This window comes from Botryllus schlosseri, chromosome 3, assembly GCF_051294905.1.
Source record: "Botryllus schlosseri isolate E-star chromosome 3, Bs_hap1, whole genome shotgun sequence".
In the NCBI taxonomy this organism is placed as follows: domain Eukaryota; kingdom Metazoa; phylum Chordata; class Ascidiacea; order Stolidobranchia; family Styelidae; genus Botryllus; species Botryllus schlosseri.
The window spans coordinates 17,955,704-17,973,692 of NC_137238.1; the positions used below are offsets into that span (position 1 = coordinate 17,955,704).

A 17,989-nucleotide genomic window follows, 5' to 3' on the forward strand; every position below is an offset into this window, starting at 1 on the left:
AAATCGTGGTTGATTTTGGGGGTTCCAGTTCCATGAGCAGAATATAATTTAGATTTTAATAATCAGTACTGCGGCAGCTTCCCATTGATACCCGTTTTATCAAATTTAGTGCTCGACAAGCCGGTAAAAAATGGTTGTAAAATTGCCTTTGGACAAATGGAAAGTATGACGTAACCCAAATGCAGTCAGCCGTTCAATCTCGCTGTGCCCACACCATTTAGGACACCATGCTTTCACCCCTAATGGGTGGGCTGGACCCATATTAAGAAACCTGCCTTTCACCAACGCTCTTCTCGATTGTAACGCGGTCCTGCTAACACAACACCATGAACGAAATACACTATTTGGCAGGCCGTGTTATTTTTGGCATATGCCAAAAATTGCTTATTTTTGGCATTTTCAAATTTTTATTTTTGGCAGTTTTGGCATCTAGCTCCTGAAATGCCAAAAATAACACGGCCTGGTCATAACTGACCACGAAATGTAGTGTAGCCACCACGATATCAATCCGAAATTATTGGAAAACCGATGAGCACAACATCTAAAGAAAACAGAATGCGAGAAAATGTAACATTTCACATTTTCCCGTGGCAATGGTCCGCCTAAAGGGGTCGTAAAGTAAAGATCTATAACATATTAAAAATAAAGCTGTAGATGTTCGATTTACATGATCTGAAGGATCACTTTACCGGGAATTGTGCATATTCTACGGAAGAACATGGGCAGCAATGGATATGGACAACTTTGACTCAGCATTAAGGCATGACTCTGTAATTTCGATTCTTCCTTTTCAATCATCTCTACCTCTAAAATCCCTGCTGTTGCTATTTCGTCACTGACCACAATTCTGTAATCTGACCTGCTCAAGAAAGGCCTAGAAATAAAATTCCACTTTACTAAAATGTTGAATAAATACATCTATCTCGCCATTTCCCTCTAGGGGTAGGCTGCTCTCCAGACTGTGTCTATATTTACCAGTTTTACGGTGAATGAAGAATTGTAACATTAATTATAAAGAGTTGGAAGGAATTTAGATTAAGCTACACTATAAGTAATCTTTCTAAAACACTGGTTCCTCAGGAAATTATTCACGATTTCAATAGCATCATGACAGAGTACTTTTTTTATTATTACTGTTGATTTTATTAATTGTATAAAAAATATCTACAATATTAACATAATCAAAAAGACAAAGGATGACGTCGTCCTTGCCACAGCTCCAGCTTGGTACAGAGAATGAGGTCAAGCTGAGTTGGATCTTGATGATGATCTATGATGATCCTAATGATGATATCATGGCGATTTCTGAAATGCAATTGATGCGGGCAGCATCGTAGTGTACATCATTATACGATTGAAATTTGTGCATGGTTTGTGATAGCTCTAGTTCAAATTCATGCCGCATACCTCATTTCGGACGATTCGCTGAATCGTCGGTTTGGTTCTGAACGACTATTGTTTTGGATTCTTGAATCTCCTTCCTAAGTTGAACTATTTCTGTTTTCAAATCCGCTACCAGGACGCTTTTATCTTCCAAACGGCGTTGAAGTATCGCGTTATCCGCTGTATATTTTTTGGTTATACACCTCATACATTTCTACACACCTTTAATAAACTATTCGCCAAGATACTGACCTTCAAGACTACGCTTCGATGTTGAAGAACCCGATCCCATGGCTACATGCTTGTAGTCGTCCGCAAGTTTTGCTGTAGTACTATTACTGTGAAGCCGTTAACATGAGCCAGCCATTCGCCACGATGATCTCGGTACTCAATCTAACCACCGCGATCGGCTGAAACACAATAGCTCGCTTGAAATAATGACAATACGTAGTACCATATACAATACCTAATGATGGGTTTGGCATTATTAACGAATCAGGTGGGTAAATATACCGCGGTACTGAACCTATTGTTGACCTCATTATTTATATATCCATCGAAACTCTGAGGTATCATTATATGAAGCGCGTGAACTTTAATATGTTACCCAGATTTCATAGGTTATGTGCCTCTTCCGACCGAGACTATATGGCATATATTAGCTGATCTCCATATACATTCAATTGGCTAACTCACACACAATGAACAACTATACCACTAGCATGCATCTTGAATTATTGCGAAAATGACGCAACCCGTCAAGGATTTATACCAGTTCAGCTACATATTACATCATATTCATAACGACAGGGGAAATATCAAATCCTGAATTATCTGCTATAATAGCCACCATAGAAGTATCTCAGTATTCTACGCGATAGCGTAGTGCAGGGGCGGGCAACATACCGACCGCGGACCGAATCCGGCCCGCGAAAGGATTTTTCGCGACCCGCAGAATAGTTTATGCCCTGAAAGTAACATTCCAATCTGAAAGTATTGACAGACTTTATGCGTCACAGAATGAATCCAACTTTCCCAACCTGAGAAAGATGGTCATGAAACTTCTTGTTCTGTTCGAGTCTATATACATTTGCGAGCGAACATTTTTGGTATGAACATTAACGAGACAAGACTGCGTTCCAATAAAACTGATTCCACATCCGACATGCAGCCTGAGTTTAAAGAACTTGCTGACAGCTCTGATCGACGACAGATGTCTGATTCACCCCAACAGCTAATAAAGAACATTAGGTTAGTCAATTCACTAAATACCATTTTGGTCTCTATGCTTCAAAGTTGAAGTTTACATTAAATACAATTTATTCCTTGTATATGCGTACGTAGATAAAACGCGATTAATGTACCGATTTTGTAATCCGGCCCGCCAAGTACTTCATTTTCCCATATCATGCCCGCCGACCGGAGGAGTTGCCCGCCGCTCGCGTAGTGCAACTTTGCCGAACCTGTGGCCAACGCCAACTTTGGTGTGTGATTACTATGGCCAGCGAAATGGGTTTCTAGTAGGGATGGTGTGAACCTCTTGATGGTTCAGGTTCGTGTGAACGCGAACGTGAACCTCATGACGTCATATTGCTAATTCCAACCCTACATTTCAGTGTAATGATATATATTAATGTAAACGATACCTTGCGACGACGCAGGTCACATAATGCCACCGTGTTGAAGTGCGTACTGTATTTTTAAACGTAGCCAAATGCATCAACTGGAGCAGTCAAATGCACGGTTGTAATGAATCGAGTCATGAATCGACTCGAGTTCGACTCGACTCACGATTTTCTGATGACTCGACTTGACTCGAGTCATTTTCTCAAAATACGGAAATGACTCGACTCGACTCGAGTCAATCTGTGTCCTGACTCGACTTGGACTCGAGCCATTGCGCATGACTCTAACCAAGTCATATGACTCGAGAATCAAACGGCAAGACCGACATTTCATTATAAATTCGAAGAATAGTAAAGTAACCACACTATTTGTACTGGTACTTGAAAATGCGACCAAAAACTGCCAAAAGTGAGGAAAATTAGTATATTAGAAATACGAACCATTCGACTCATTCGACTCAAACGGCAAGACCGACATTTCATTATAAATTCTAAATATAGCAAAGTAACCACTCTATTTGTACTGGTACTTGAAAATGCGACCAAAACTGCCAAAAGTGAGGAAAATTAGTAGTTTAGAAATGCGAACCATTCGATATCACCAAACAGAGTTATAAAAAGTGAGTTTAACAAGACTTTAACTGGAAACTGAGCTGTCAACACATTGACTAGGACTCGGACTCGAGTCGTAATACCATGATACTCAGACTCGACCCTCTGCTCGATGACTTCGACTCGGACTTGACTCGGTGTTGAATTGAAAATGACTCGATTTGAGTAGAGTCAAAACTATAAAAGTGAAATTGATTTGTGACTTGGAGCCTTGTGACTTATTTACAACCCTGGTCAAATGTTATATAATATTCCCCATAAAATCGATATCTTCCGTCGCTATGCCAACAATTTCGACGAGGAGTTGCAAGGGTATATATAAGTTTACGCCTTAACGGTATAGGCCAGACCAGACAATTTAGTCGGCGGCGGAGTGCTGCTACGTTGATGTTGAGCATAGTGTAAAACGGTTTTTACACCATTAACAATTTATACAGCAGTAGCCAACACCCCAGTCGCATGGATTCGGTTTTTATGATACAACAAACATTGGGAATCGAGATGGACCCTGTACGCTTGCTAGATTTTTTTACATCGGACGACGACATCAATTGCATTGATTGGTTGAATCAGCATCATTCGCTGACTCCCTACATGTAGCTTATTTCGCTCTTGATGTTGTGTGATTGCGGGTCAAGCTCACAGCAGAGAGTCACTAAATATAAATAAACAGAAAGCCGGATATTTCTAGCAAACTTTTGTAACAAAGCAGGTTAAATTTTTGAGATTGTATAGGTGTTGAATTTTTATGCTGCGAGCACCATACATAGAGTGGCCCGCAGTTGAAACGCAATAGATTTCAACCAAATATGTTATAATGACGTTAAAATTGTAATATATGAAAAAGATTCACGGTGCAGAACCTACCAAGGTTCATTTGTGAACGTGAACCTCTCAATTTCCGAGGTTCACACACATAACGCGAACGTGAACATCACGTTCACACCATCCCTAGTTTCTAGGCAAACTTATACTGTGATGCGTTTGAACTAAGCCTAAAGTACGGACAAAACCATTTCAGTATGCATCTTCTGACTTTGCGCATGAATAATGAATATTTTTGAGATAATTTGTGACATAACCCGAAAATACTCTTTCCGTTTTTGCGACTTACCTCCGGAGTACGGACATCACTATTTGCCATGCAATATTTTATTGATCTGCCTCGACGTAACCGTTGCTAATGGTTGCAGATGGTTACTGTAACTTTTCTATAAAGCTTATTTGTGGCCCACGGTTTCACCGCAATAACTAAAACCAGCCCGCTTATGAAAAAGCTAGACAACCCTGGAGGGGTGCATTGTCATAGCCCTTGGATACATGTGAGCTCGCAGTGTTATTAATTGAAAGTAGTTATCTGCATTTCAGTCAACTAAAGGTGCATATCCCATGCCATGGCTCTCCGATATCACCGAGTCATATTAAACATATCGAACTCGGTCGGTCTTGGCCTATAGCTTTTCCTCTAGTTCCTACAACTGCTATTCCCTATATCTCACAGTTCAACAGGAACACCACTACGCTATGATGGAAATCTGGTAAATATATGGCCTACATATTGAATACCCAGGTAGGCTATTTACTGTGTCGTCTGTATGGGATCCATTTTATCGACGGGAGCCTTACGCCGCTGCAACGCAGAAGGCTGTCCTCAACTACAATACAGTGTGAGAACTGAGAGCACGCCATTCTGCTGTGGACCATCATTCCAGAGCTTACCAATCAGTGTTTCGTAATATAGCTATAAGGAACCTGTCGCTGCAATGAAGTCGGTAAACAGCGTTGTCATCATTCGGTTCTGCTGCCTATTCGACCCTTACTCGCTCCGACATCCAGTTATAACGACCGATCTTGAAATATATCATACTTGTTCCAAAACACAATACGAAAAAAACAATAATATCAATTGTTTACTGTAAACACATCTAAATTTCCCACACATTATATATTTTAAAACCTAGTAATTACGGAAATATTTATTGCAACTCATGCAGCCAGCTGTCTTATTTTGGTATTCTTACACCAGCGTTCCGCTTCTGATATTACGCACACTGAGCAGTATCACATCAACTTCACGTATCATAACATAATGATGATATCGCTCTGATGCAGGAGGTCTTACACCGGGGTCCGCTAAATGTGGGGCTCCAAGGAAACCCAATAAAAATATTGATGATTTTATTTCAAGGTCAATGATTTGTTTCAACACCATAAATGATATCAGAAAACCACTAAATTATTGCTGATGATTTTATGATGCTGTTACATACGTCTGTAACGTCACTCCCATACTGGCAACTTTGCCGTTATCTTAACACTGTATAGCCGTATCTCTTACAGCTATAGGATCGATGTTAACAGGGCCAACTTCCTCGAATGAGTTGGTTTAGTTGAGATGAAAACACAATAACAGAAACAGAATATACGATTGTGGAATGAGTTCACAATTGTGAAATCAGTTTACAATTGTGAAATCAGTTTACAATACACCTATATCAGAATCGGTAGCTAGGACAAGTCACCAACACCCGCTTAAGATAACATTTACACAAGGTAAAAGTAATAATTTAGAACCAATTCACTGTAATTTCAATGCCGTCAAACTGGCCAATGGCTATCTACGCTAAAAAGGTTTAAGAGCCACTGCTTGAATGAAAATCCATACCTCACATCTCACAGACTATCTTTTGTAATTCGTTCGAATGCAATTTGAAGTAATCTTAGAAAACGCTACGCGTGGAGTTGGAGTGATTCATGTTTTATATTAGTAAGCAGTCATTTCTGACCGTTACTAGATTTTCTTTCCATTTGTTCGCAACTGCGACTGTTAACTGCGACTATTAACAGAATTCGAGTTATCGGCGGAAATAATTGCAGAAATAATCTGCATTGATCGTCAGCGACATCGATAAAAAGAAATAGTAACAAGGTATCGGACATCCGCACAGTTCAATTCTAAACAACAATGAATCGCCAATCTCAACCACTCATCGACGTAAGCTAGTCGAGCGAGACAGATCCGTTGTCTTCGATGGTCTTTTCTAAAACCGCGCGTCCTTTTGCGCTGAGATGCCGCGAGCCTCTGATGTCGTTCAGCGTTATCGAGCATCTCACCTTTGAATGGCGGCGAAGAGTGACGCAGTGTTTGATTACGTCCTTGATTGTCTGAAAGATGTTTAAAAAGGTCGTGAATATCGTATTAAATTAGGACTCATTTCCACTGTTTTGGATGTCAAACTTGAATTCTATATTCGCCAACTTACCCGTCAGATTGATAGAGCTATTCATAAACAGAGTATTTCTACATTTTGAAGTACCCAACTAGGTTCCGTCTACTCTCACTAATTTATGTTTTCAGGCTACTTCCTGTTCTAAGTGATATTTTTTTCACCCGAACTACTAAGTGTTTACACTTGGGCCTTTGTAAACAAAAAGTAGTTGATGGATTGGTTTGGATTACTTTTGTGAAAGAAAATGTCATAACAACCCAGCTAAATAGCCGCCGCATCATGGAAACGAAATATATTTTCTTTATACCTCGATATGAAGCAAAGTGTTGTATTCCACCAACTTCTGTAGATTATCGAATGCTTTGTTTCAATATTGAAAGTTATATCTAGAGTACGGTGTCTTCGGATCATCAAATATTTTAAACTGTCCGCTCTTGTCTCCTGGTGATCTTGGAACACCTGCAATTTGATTGATTAACGTTAATTTAATTCAACAGATATAGGAGTCATTTCGCAAATGTAAGTATACGTTTTTGAAATCATAACTATAGTTTTCGTGATATTGATATAACTTATATATATAATTTCCTACAAAGAATATGATTTTAGCGTAAATTCGAACTCTCTATTCAGTGGTTCTTAACCTTTTTCATATCGTTACCCCTAAGAAGAAAATGACGGTATGCAAATACCCCTTTTCAAAAAATAACAAATTTCAGCTTTCACTCAATTATTTGGAAATCAGCACAAAGATGACGTCATAAGGTACACAGAAATGTCAGTTAAAAATAAAAAGTAAATGGGAAGGCTGATGCTGTTTTCGTGTTATCCGGTGGTCAAATCTAGACAAAGGGGAGGATAATAGACAGCATCTCATGTAATTGTTAATCGCAAACTTATTTCGTTTTGATAGATACCATTGCAGAAAATCCTACTTTACAGCACTAACTTGAAGGAATTCAATCAGAAAGTTCAATGCCATTATGACAAAGATTGGTTATTCATTTTGGAGGCGAATCCAAAAGGTTTCAAAATCTTCCCCTCGTTTTTTCGAAGGCATTTTGATGATTTCGGACTTAATTTCATTGACTAGACTAGACCACTACACTTTTCAGTACTAAAAACTATATTTCCACGATATGTTTACTGCATTATATGGTAAAGCTAAACTTAGACGCCCCTTGTTGTCTTTCAATTTGTCAGATTGCACAACAATATATGATCCTCACTACTGCAAAATATATTGGACTTACCTCGCATTAAACTAAACTACATTCGCCCCTGTTATTCATAATCACTATAATGGTTACTATGATATCACAGCAGGCATGGTGTGTGAAGTGAATTACCCCCCAGAAATAGGTAAATTACACCTTTGGGGGTAATTACCCCCAGGTTAAGAACCACAGCACTATGACGTTACAATTGAATCTTCGTGACGTCATGGCTTTGAAAAAAACATAAAAAACAATAAAAACATGTTTTAAATTAGGGCCTTGTTTTAAACATGTTTGTTTTAAATTGATTTTTGTTTTAAATGCAACCCTAGGCGGATGCAGGAGGTCGCTACAAGCCAGTACACATACTTGGTTTGGGGAATTGTTGAAATGACTGGTTTGTCAACACGAAGTGGACGATGAAGGGTGCTCTCGCGTTATCAGTGTCGTGAAATGCGTAGCACGGTTTCATCCCTTCTTTGTCGTACACAGTAGGATCGATTTTCGGAAAGGTAAGTTGTGGAGTCGAGCCCATTTCTCGGCCAGCAATATTTCCTGAAGGTAGATATGTTGAATGCAGGAAGCCTAAAATTACTCTTTATGCGAGGATTGAAATATCACTGGAGCGGAACGGAATCCGAACGAGGCCTTAGAATTGTGCAGTTATGATGATCAATTCGCAGGGCATAAATTCATGCAATGACACGTTATTGAAATCTCGGAATCACCACCAGGCGATCTGATATGGCCGACCACAAGCCATCGCCGAAGGATTTTTTTCGTTTTAAGACGTTTTAAAACCTTGGGATTGTGCGGGCCGCGACACGATTTTGAGAGGCCCGCGAAAAGTTCCTTTGAATTTAAACCAGGGCTCGGCAACCCTTTGTATGCAGCGTGCCAAAATGACACAAATTGTCAAATTATTACCAAATGGCGTGCCAAACATTTTTAATTTTGTCATATTTAGAGTGTCAAGCAAGGAATCACAGAAACCGCTCATATGCAGCTGGCAGGCAGTGATTCTTAAAGTATTGATAACGAAGGGTGTAAGTTTTGGTCACTACCTGACTAGACCAACCGATGGAAATGTTTGCATCATTAATTTTTAATCAGGGCTTTGGAGCAGCCGTAAATTTAAACTGCTCCAGCTCCGGCTCCGGAGCTTTCTTCTATCATACATTAGCTCCGGCTCCAGCTCCGGAGCCGCATTATTACCACTGCTCCGGCTCCAGCTCCGGCTCCGGCTCTGAAATTATCGAATGGGCCTGTCTATATCAGGGGTGGCCAACCCGCGGCCAAATGCGGCCCGCGAGATGGTTTTGCGTGGCCCGCGAGGTCATTTACTATTATATTATCGAAAATGAATTGCTCAGATTGTGAACTTGCAATGCCAACCAAAAATTACAAGTCTGGCTGCGACACTTGGGATGTTGATGACTAAAATATCAGTTCCGACGCATTGGCAGATCCAGGGTCTAGTCACATTTTCAGTAAATCGTCGTACATTACAATAAACTAGTAGTGAAAAATAAAATAGTGAAATTTTTCTTCACGCTTCGCGTGTTTAATTGTCACACAATTTCTTGCTTGGTAGCCTACCCCCTACTGAGAATGAAAAAAAACGCCTATAATTTGCCCGATTGAGTCTAACTGTATGATTCGCAATTACGGGAGAAAGTCTTTTCACGTTTGCGCTCGCATAAAGATCGTCGACGGTGAAATGTAGGCACAAAATGATTGTCGCATATTATCGGAGACCTTCGATATCGATGTGGCCAGACGCCGAATAGTCGTGTCCTTGCAAACTGAGCCTAGCGGGCGGTATACACTACAGTAAACCCGCAATATACTCAAGTAATAATATTATTGACCTATAGTTTATTTATAAACTTTGAAAATTTTACCCGCTTGGCGCGGCTATAGTGGACCGCGCACTCGTTCGTCAATTACATGTGTCCCTTTAGCCGAAAAGGTTGGCCATTCCTGGTCTATATAGATTACTAATCTACCCATAGGTTAGTTATCTGTAGTAATCTAGAGTCTGTCAGCCGTCAGTAACATCCGATGTAGCAACGAAGACATAGGTGCCGCCATGCCGGCGTGTGGCGTCATAATGAATACTTGTCAATTGTCATAGTTGCACTAGAACGCACTTTACTCTATGCCATTGCTGTGCACAGCATTAAAATTCGGGCCTGCTGTGCACAGCATTAAAATTCGGGCCTGCTGTTCAATTATGATAAATCAGCAGATGTGGTTGTTGCATATATAATAGCATCTTATGAAATTCGTCGGAGCCGGAGCTACTCCTCAAATAACGGGCTCCAGCTCCGGCTCCGGCTCCGGCTGAATTTTATGTAGAGCTCCGGCTCCGGTTCCAGCTCCGGTGAAAATGCACGGCTCCGGGGCTCCGGCTCCGGGCTCCGGCTCCGGCTCCAAAGCCCTGTTTTTAATCGCGCAATGATCGATCTTCTGTGGTTGCTTTGGTCGTTTCGAGGTTCACTATGTTCGGTACCATATCCACTAAGTTACAGGCTGATCAATGCTGTTTCGATGATATGGCCTGATGATGAAAAATGTGTCCGATAAGTCGGCTCATTAAGTTGGTCTAACACTAGATTTGTCTGTAAAGCTCCAAAGGTAGCGGTAAAGCGGTAAAGGTTGTCGTTGCTCCAGATATATTAGAATCGCTTAAACGTACCAGACGAAAATAAAGGAACATCTTTTTTCGTGAGACGAACCCGATTCCAAATTCGCATTTCTGCACTCACATACGGCCCGCGGTGCTTATTATTTTCCTCGCCGGGTCTCATTTGATACGTGCGGCTCAAGCAGCGGCACTGGTCCTTTCGGCGCCTGAACAGTGGACAAATGGACATATTCAAAGTCGAACGTCTTAGCCAACATGCGGCGGTTATTTATTTCAAGGTTTTATCATCGCTAATCATTCTGGCAGAGCACACACCGCACGGTGTCGCATGGTCAGGCCGTGTTATTTTTGGCATATGCCAAAACTGCCAAAAATAACTTATTTTTGGCATTTTTCGATTTTTATTTTTGGCAGTTTTGGCATCGTCCTCTAAATAGATAGTTTCAGCCTCGAATTAGTCATAAAAACGCTTTATTTGGGCTTGTTTGTCAAAAGACACCACGAAATGTGCAGCATCCACGTATAATCAGTGCCAACAAACAATAAGAAGAAGAAAAAATCTAACGATTTCATAGGTTAATAATATCAAACGAAAACACAAAATGTGCAGCATCCATCGGAATCGGCGCCAAATGCCAATAAGCAAAAAAAAGAAAGAAAGGCCTAACAAAAACGCTCAACAGCTGATTGTTACAGCTGTTGAATAGACTTAAATCGTTTGCACTGTAACAGTGCTTCCAAACTCAGGTGAGCTAAGTTTCTCCTAAATTCATTTCTCGCCCAGCGAATCAGGGAAATATCGGCTTCAACAGTAGCCGATGAGGGAAAGAATGTTGCCAGTCACCCACAAAAGGTTTTCAGAGCTTCAAAATCTTTGGAGGGCCGAACCGGCTTCCATGCATCATGAAAAGAGATCACTTCGCCAGTGCCATCGATCTCATCGCGGAAAGAATTTTCTTCCCGATCTTTTTCCAGGAGTTTTCTGTGTTGTCTCTCAACACATTCTATTTAGTAGCCTAGCCCGACTATCATTTCTCCTTCGGTCTACCGATATATATTCGGAGGACTTTTGTCACTTCAGGTGGCTCTAATATTACCAACTCGCATGGAAAAGTCCTGGGAAGGTTAGCTTGTTTAAGAACGCAACGCAACAAGACTGTCTGGCAAAACGAGACTATGCATCTCAGAAATAGCCAGACAGTTTGTTGCGTCACAATGTTCAACCCGATCACAATGCAAAAATCGTGGTTGATTTTGGGGGTTCCAGTTCCATCGGCAGAATATAATTTATATTTTAATAATCAGTAGGCCTACTGCAGCAGCTTCTCATTGATACCCGTTTTATCAAATTTAGCGCTCGACAAACCGGTCTAAAATGGTCGTAAAATTGCCTTTGGACAAATGGAAAGTATGACTTAAACCAAATGCAGTCAGCCGTTCAATCTCGCTGTGCCCACACCATTTAGTACACCATGCTTTCACCCCTAATGGGTGGGCTGGACCCAGATTAAGAAACCTGCCTTTCACAAACGCTCTTCTCGCTTGTAACGCGCTCCTGTTAACACAACACCATGAACGAAATACACTATTTGGCAGGCCGTGTTATTTTTGGCATATGCCAAAAATTGCTTATTTTTGGCATTTTCAAATTTTTATTTTTGGCAGTTTTGGCATCTGGCTCCTGAAATGCCAAAAATAACACGGCCTGCGCATGGTCGCATGTTGCCCGATATGGTATGTCTCGGTTGTGTCTTCTAAAGCGTGAAAACGCCCAGCGCCGAAATGCCGGTTCATATAATAGTCACGCTCCCACGAGCTGCACAGTATACACTCCTAGACTAAATCATTCAAACGGTTTCATACGATATTAGGTTTCCGTTCTTTCATAATTGCTAATACGGTTGGACTCATTTCTGTGCAGTATGCATATTAAAAAAAAAAAAAATTCTATATATATATATATTGGGGGCTTCCACATTATAATCAAGAAATCAGGTTCAAATAAATCGCGTGAAGCGCGGAAAAAAATTCCGAGATAAATAAAATCAGCCTCAACGGACTCCAGCTAGTTAATGTTGATTTACGAAATAATTTTGGGTAGCCTGCGACCTTTGCGCATTGAAAAACTTCTGTATCACTTTTCGCAAAAACGTGGTTATAATAATTTGCGTCAGATCATTTGGCGTGCCATGATAAACCATTTCGCGTGCCACAAATGGCACGCGGGACGGGGGTTGGCGACCCCTGATTTAGACTATAAAATATATTTATTAATGTTATTGTGTGGACAAAAACTACTGTATAAACTAATCTGGAAATGCCTTTACTTTGAAGTCTAGTTTAATTATGTACCGCGATTACGTAACCTATACGTACCACTCAAAACACCGTTAGTTAGTTGACCACCAACCAGTGTTGGGAACAAGTCACTACCTTCGAGTCACGAGTCATTTCGAGTCATTGCACATTTTGACTCGAGTCAAGTCAAGTCAATCGATTTTTGAAGGTGACTCGAGTCAAGTCAAGTCACTCGATTTTTGGAGGTGACTCGAGTCAAGTCAAGTCAAGTCACAATTCAAGTCAAGTTGCCTTTTTTAGGTATAAGGCATGATTACGTCATTGCATTTTGCTAGCTGTCTGAAATACAGATTAAGTGGTAATTGATTTTGAACCAATGAACGAATACAGAGTTAAATGTGCACGCAAGAAGGCGCTGTATCGCTCATATATACGTAGAACTGCTAAACTACGTAACTAATTACATAGCCTCAGTTTATAGTTACCAGCCAAAAATAGAGAATAGAGAAACGAATTGATAAGATGCAATACATTACCCATATACAAATTGATATGATACAATTCGAGCCTGCGCCAATGGTTGATGACTATATAAACTATATTCGAATTCAATGTAAATAAAACAAGAGGTTTGGTTAAGGTAAGAACAGAAAACAGACATATACATTTTGCTATTAAATTACTTTACTATACTAGCTTACGACATCGTAAGCTATATAAGCTTCGATCACTTCGTTTGCGGTCAATTTATTTGTGAAATAACAATGGAGGCACAGTGAAACGCACGATCATTGAATGATTAGTCGCTCTCGCGGGTTACACGAGCGTTTCGCGAGCAATCCGACCATATGCAAGATGCAATGATTTTATCGACACCAATTACTTAATGACTTGAAATTGACTCGTGACTTTTGCTCCGAGTCACGAGTCAATCCACATTTTGATACGCCGAGTCAAGTCAAGTCAAGCCATTTTAGCAAAGTGACTCGAGTCAAGTCAAGTCATACGAAAAAGGTGACTCGAGTCGGACTCGAGTCAAGTCATGACTCGAGTCATCCCAACACTGCCACCAACGAACTAAACGGTTAGTTTGTACAAGTCTGTTATGAACCACTGTACTACATCGAATATATTGCTGTTGCGAAGATCATGAAGCCAGCCCATCCGCGAGAACGCCAACCGCCTGACCAAAACTGTTAATCGTGGCGTATAAAGTTGGATTCGATTTCGCGCGATGATTAGCCCAAGTCTTCTGGCGAAACTTTTAATCCAGTAGAGTCGATTACCACCATTAATAGCTCTCAATCAGGCGACTAGTACTCCATTGGACAAGCCAGGTTATTGACGTCATAATTCTTTGTTTGTTTATTATAATGTCACCACCGATCGTATATAGGCCTACTACTCCAGAGGACCTTGTCACCCAGATAATATTCTGCCCAAGTCTGTCGACCGAACCGCCGTGAAGCACGCCGAAGCAGTTTACCGACGCAGAGTGAGACTACAACAAAAGAACAGAGTAGTACCTGGCGATTACTTCAAGGTCGGAGATCGAGTCCGGAGTCCGACTCTCAACCCAGATCTTATGTTATCAGAACTGGGCGTGGCGCTTTCAGGAGAATTCGCTGAATGGTGCGAAGTACCAGACGGAGAATACCCCGCAGGACGGCGTTGACATCACCACCAGTGAGGCAGCTCAATTATTCAAATTTCCTGATCAGGGGGAAGATAGCAGTTCGAGCGCTACCAGTGTCGAAAGCGATGACCATAATGCAGCACCGCTAGTCCGGCGATCGGAGCGGAACAGAACCGCGCCTCTCAGATACATCGAGAAGTACTGATGTAGTTATAGGAGTATAGTGTGTGTAAATATATTTGTGTTCTTCATCACCTCTTGCTTGTCAACCGCTTCATGCTGTTTATGCCGTGCTTCATGTGATAACCGCTAACTGTCTCAATTCGGATTGTTTATTGTCTTCATGCCGTGCTTGCGTTGTAATGTTTGTGTTGCTTATGAGCGTGTGATTGTCTCGAGAAAGGAGATGTAGTGGTAGCAATATGGCGCCACTACAGGATGTGACGACATCGCAGGTGCTTCGGTGCTTGGTCGTCACTGAATATGTGACATTCAAGTCTCGTATTAGACAGACCGTCATTTCATGAACTCGAGTTTCGGTGGTAGTTTACAACGCATCGTCACGAGGTAATTTTTGTCACAGAGTATTAATTCAATTTCTACATCGCACACAGAATAAAAGTAAACATGTGAACAGGTGTTGCTAGGTGTGAACGTGAGGTTCACGTTCGCGTTCTGGGTGTGAACCTCGGAAATTTTGAGGTTCGCGTTCACAACAGAACCTTGGTAGGTTTTGCACTGTGAACCTTTTTCATATATTTCAATTTTCACTTCATTTTAACATCTCTAGTTCAAATTTGTTGCATTTCAACTGTGTGCCACTCTGTGCATGGCGCTGGCAGCATAAACAATAAACACTAAACGAGCATGCACCTTGACAATCTCAAATATTTTACTTGCATTGTTACAAAATTTTGCTCGAAATATCCAGCTTTCCCTTTGTGATTATTTAGTGATTCTTTGCTGTGAGCTTGACCTGCAATCACATAACATCAAGAACGAAATACACTGCATGTAGTCAGCGAATGATGCTTATTCAATCAATCTATGCCACTTTCCATCCATGCATCGACATAGGCTTTACGAACGAATAATATTTCCGCTTCGTTCAGACCATTGCCGCTTGAAAGCGCATTTATATAAAATTGGATGTAGCGACACTGACCTATGCGACCATTGTATAGTACCTGAAACAGTCGAGCATTTTTTGCTGCATTGCAATCGATATGATTTTCATCGAAACTTTTTATTCGATAGGGCGCGCGAGCTCCAAATCACTGCAACACTCGAAAATCTGCTGATCATCCCCGAAATGTTATCCCATGCTGCAGAGTTTGTCCTATCTTGTGGTACTTACTTGTAAATCGGTTCTTGCCCACATTTTGGTATGTCAATCGCACATTCTAGTCCGGGACGCACCTGGCCTCACAGGCGAAAAGCGTCACTCACCTTTTCATCAATAATAATAATAAAAACAACCAATTTATGAGATTAATATCGTTTCCTGATGTAAAAATCTATCAGGCGTACGGGGTCAATCTTGACTTCAAATGTATAGTGTACCATAAAAACCAAATCCGTGCGATTGGGATGTTGACTACTGATGTATAACTTGTTAATGGCGTAGTATAGGCATCAAGTATAGAAACCGGTATACGCTCTGCTCAATATCCATGAAGCAATACTCAGACGCCGAATACATTGTCCGGTCAGGCCTGGACCGTTAAGGTGTAAGCTCATATTCCCTGGCAAGTCCGCTCGAAATTGTTGGCAAAGCGACGGAAGATATTGATTTTATGGGATTATGATATCATTTTATTGCCTCAGTTGATACATTTGGCGTTTAAAACGTCGATATGTACTTCAGCACTGTGTCATTATGTGGCCCGAGTCGTTGCTACGTATCGTATACATGTACAGCACATTAATATAGGCAATCACTCAATTGAAATATAGGGTTGTTATTAACAATATGACGTCACGTGACGTCATGAGGTTCACGTTAGCGTTCACACAGAACCTTTCAAAAAGGTTTGCGTTCACACGAACCTGAACCTTTCAGAGGTTCACACCATCCCTAGGTGTTGCAATTTCAAACCCAGCACCGAACCACTCATCAATAAATTTGATGATGTTATAATTTGCAACGTGTGATATTAGTTGAAGAAGTCTATAAATCTAGCCTCTAAGTACGAAGAGTAAAGAGAGAAGATCTCTTCGATTAGTCAAAGTGAATGAAAAGGCCGAATTTTGCTCCAACTATAGATGTGCGGAAATCAAGAACTGGCCATGAGATGGTGTTCGGCCACGAGAAACCGCTTTAATATGGTCGGCTACCGGATAATATGTAGCCAGTGAGTGACAACGGGAAAGCTGAGATCCGTACCGTGTTTGCGCTACCGGTACTGTACTGTACTGTGCCGTTCTATGATTTCCTGGAAAATGTCCGTGACAATTTTGCACGTTAATATGTGAGAAAAGCAGAGGTGGTCAAAGAAATCAAGAAAGCTACTCAAGTAGAAGTAGAAGTAGCGATGAAAAAATCTACTCAAGTATGAGTAGAAGTACTTCTTTCATAAGCAACCTAAAACTACTTCAGGTAGAAGTAGAATTGACTGACTTTAAATCTACTCAAGTAAGTAAGAAGTTGTGAAAACGATCGTAATTCGTTCGCATGGACTGTCAAAAGCTGTTAATGGAGCTGTGCGGAAAGTGTAGAGAGCTTGATTCATATTGATACATCCCAGGAGTTGTCAATTTTTGACAGAAAATGCATTCGCCCACATCCTGGGATGTAAATGATAGTATTGATATGAAAATGCGATACTAATCTTTGTTTACTCGAACACCCCGTTTTAGAGAATATCATGGCATGGTGCCCTCCCCATATTATAAGGCCCTTAGTTCCAGGGTTGTAATGACTCGAGTCATGACTCGACTCGAGTCAGACTCGAGTCACGATTTTCGGATGACTCGACTCGACTCGAGTCATTTTCTCAAAATACGGAAATGACTCGACTCGACTCGAGTCAATCTGTGTATTGACTCGACTTGGACTCGAGTCATTGCGCATGACTCGAAGCAAGTCATTGACTCGAGATTCAGACGGCCAAGACCGACATTTCACACATCACACTATTGGGATTTCGTTTGTTGGTACTGGTGCTTGAAAATGCGACCAGAAACTACTAAAAGTGAGGGAAATTGATATATTATAAATGCGAACCATTCAATATCACCAAACAGAGTTAAAAAAAATGGGTTTAGGAAGACTTTAACTGGAAACTGAGCAGTCAACACAATGACTTGGACTCGGACTCGAGTCATAATACCATGAC

At 40.9% G+C, this 17,989-nt stretch overlaps 1 protein-coding gene and 1 long non-coding RNA gene across 3 annotated transcripts in view; both read right to left on the bottom strand.

The window, feature by feature from the left end:
• Positions 1-1,064: 1,064 nt before the first annotated feature.
• LOC145435300 (uncharacterized) lies at positions 1,065-5,341 on the bottom strand. 2 transcript variants are annotated; one of them, XR_013913797.1, is made up of 3 exons: positions 4,735-5,341; positions 1,636-1,793; positions 1,065-1,563 (listed from the first exon to the last, which is right to left on the bottom strand). It is a non-coding gene; the product is annotated as an uncharacterized LOC145435300 (long non-coding RNA). The 2 variants fall into 2 exon arrangements; XR_013913796.1 differs by lacking the exon at positions 4,735-5,341 and having other exon boundaries at positions 1,636-2,090.
• Positions 5,342-6,531: 1,190 nt separating this feature from the next.
• LOC145434981 (cytosolic phospholipase A2-like) overlaps positions 6,532-17,989 on the bottom strand; it is a 96,464-nt gene continuing 85,006 nt past the window's right edge. The window contains exons 18-20 of the transcript XR_013913659.1: positions 8,437-8,622; positions 7,158-7,309; positions 6,532-6,785 (exon numbers count right to left, since the gene is read on the bottom strand). The gene's annotated coding sequence lies outside the window, so the exon portion shown is untranslated. The remainder of the gene's footprint in view (positions 6,786-7,157; positions 7,310-8,436; positions 8,623-17,989) is intronic.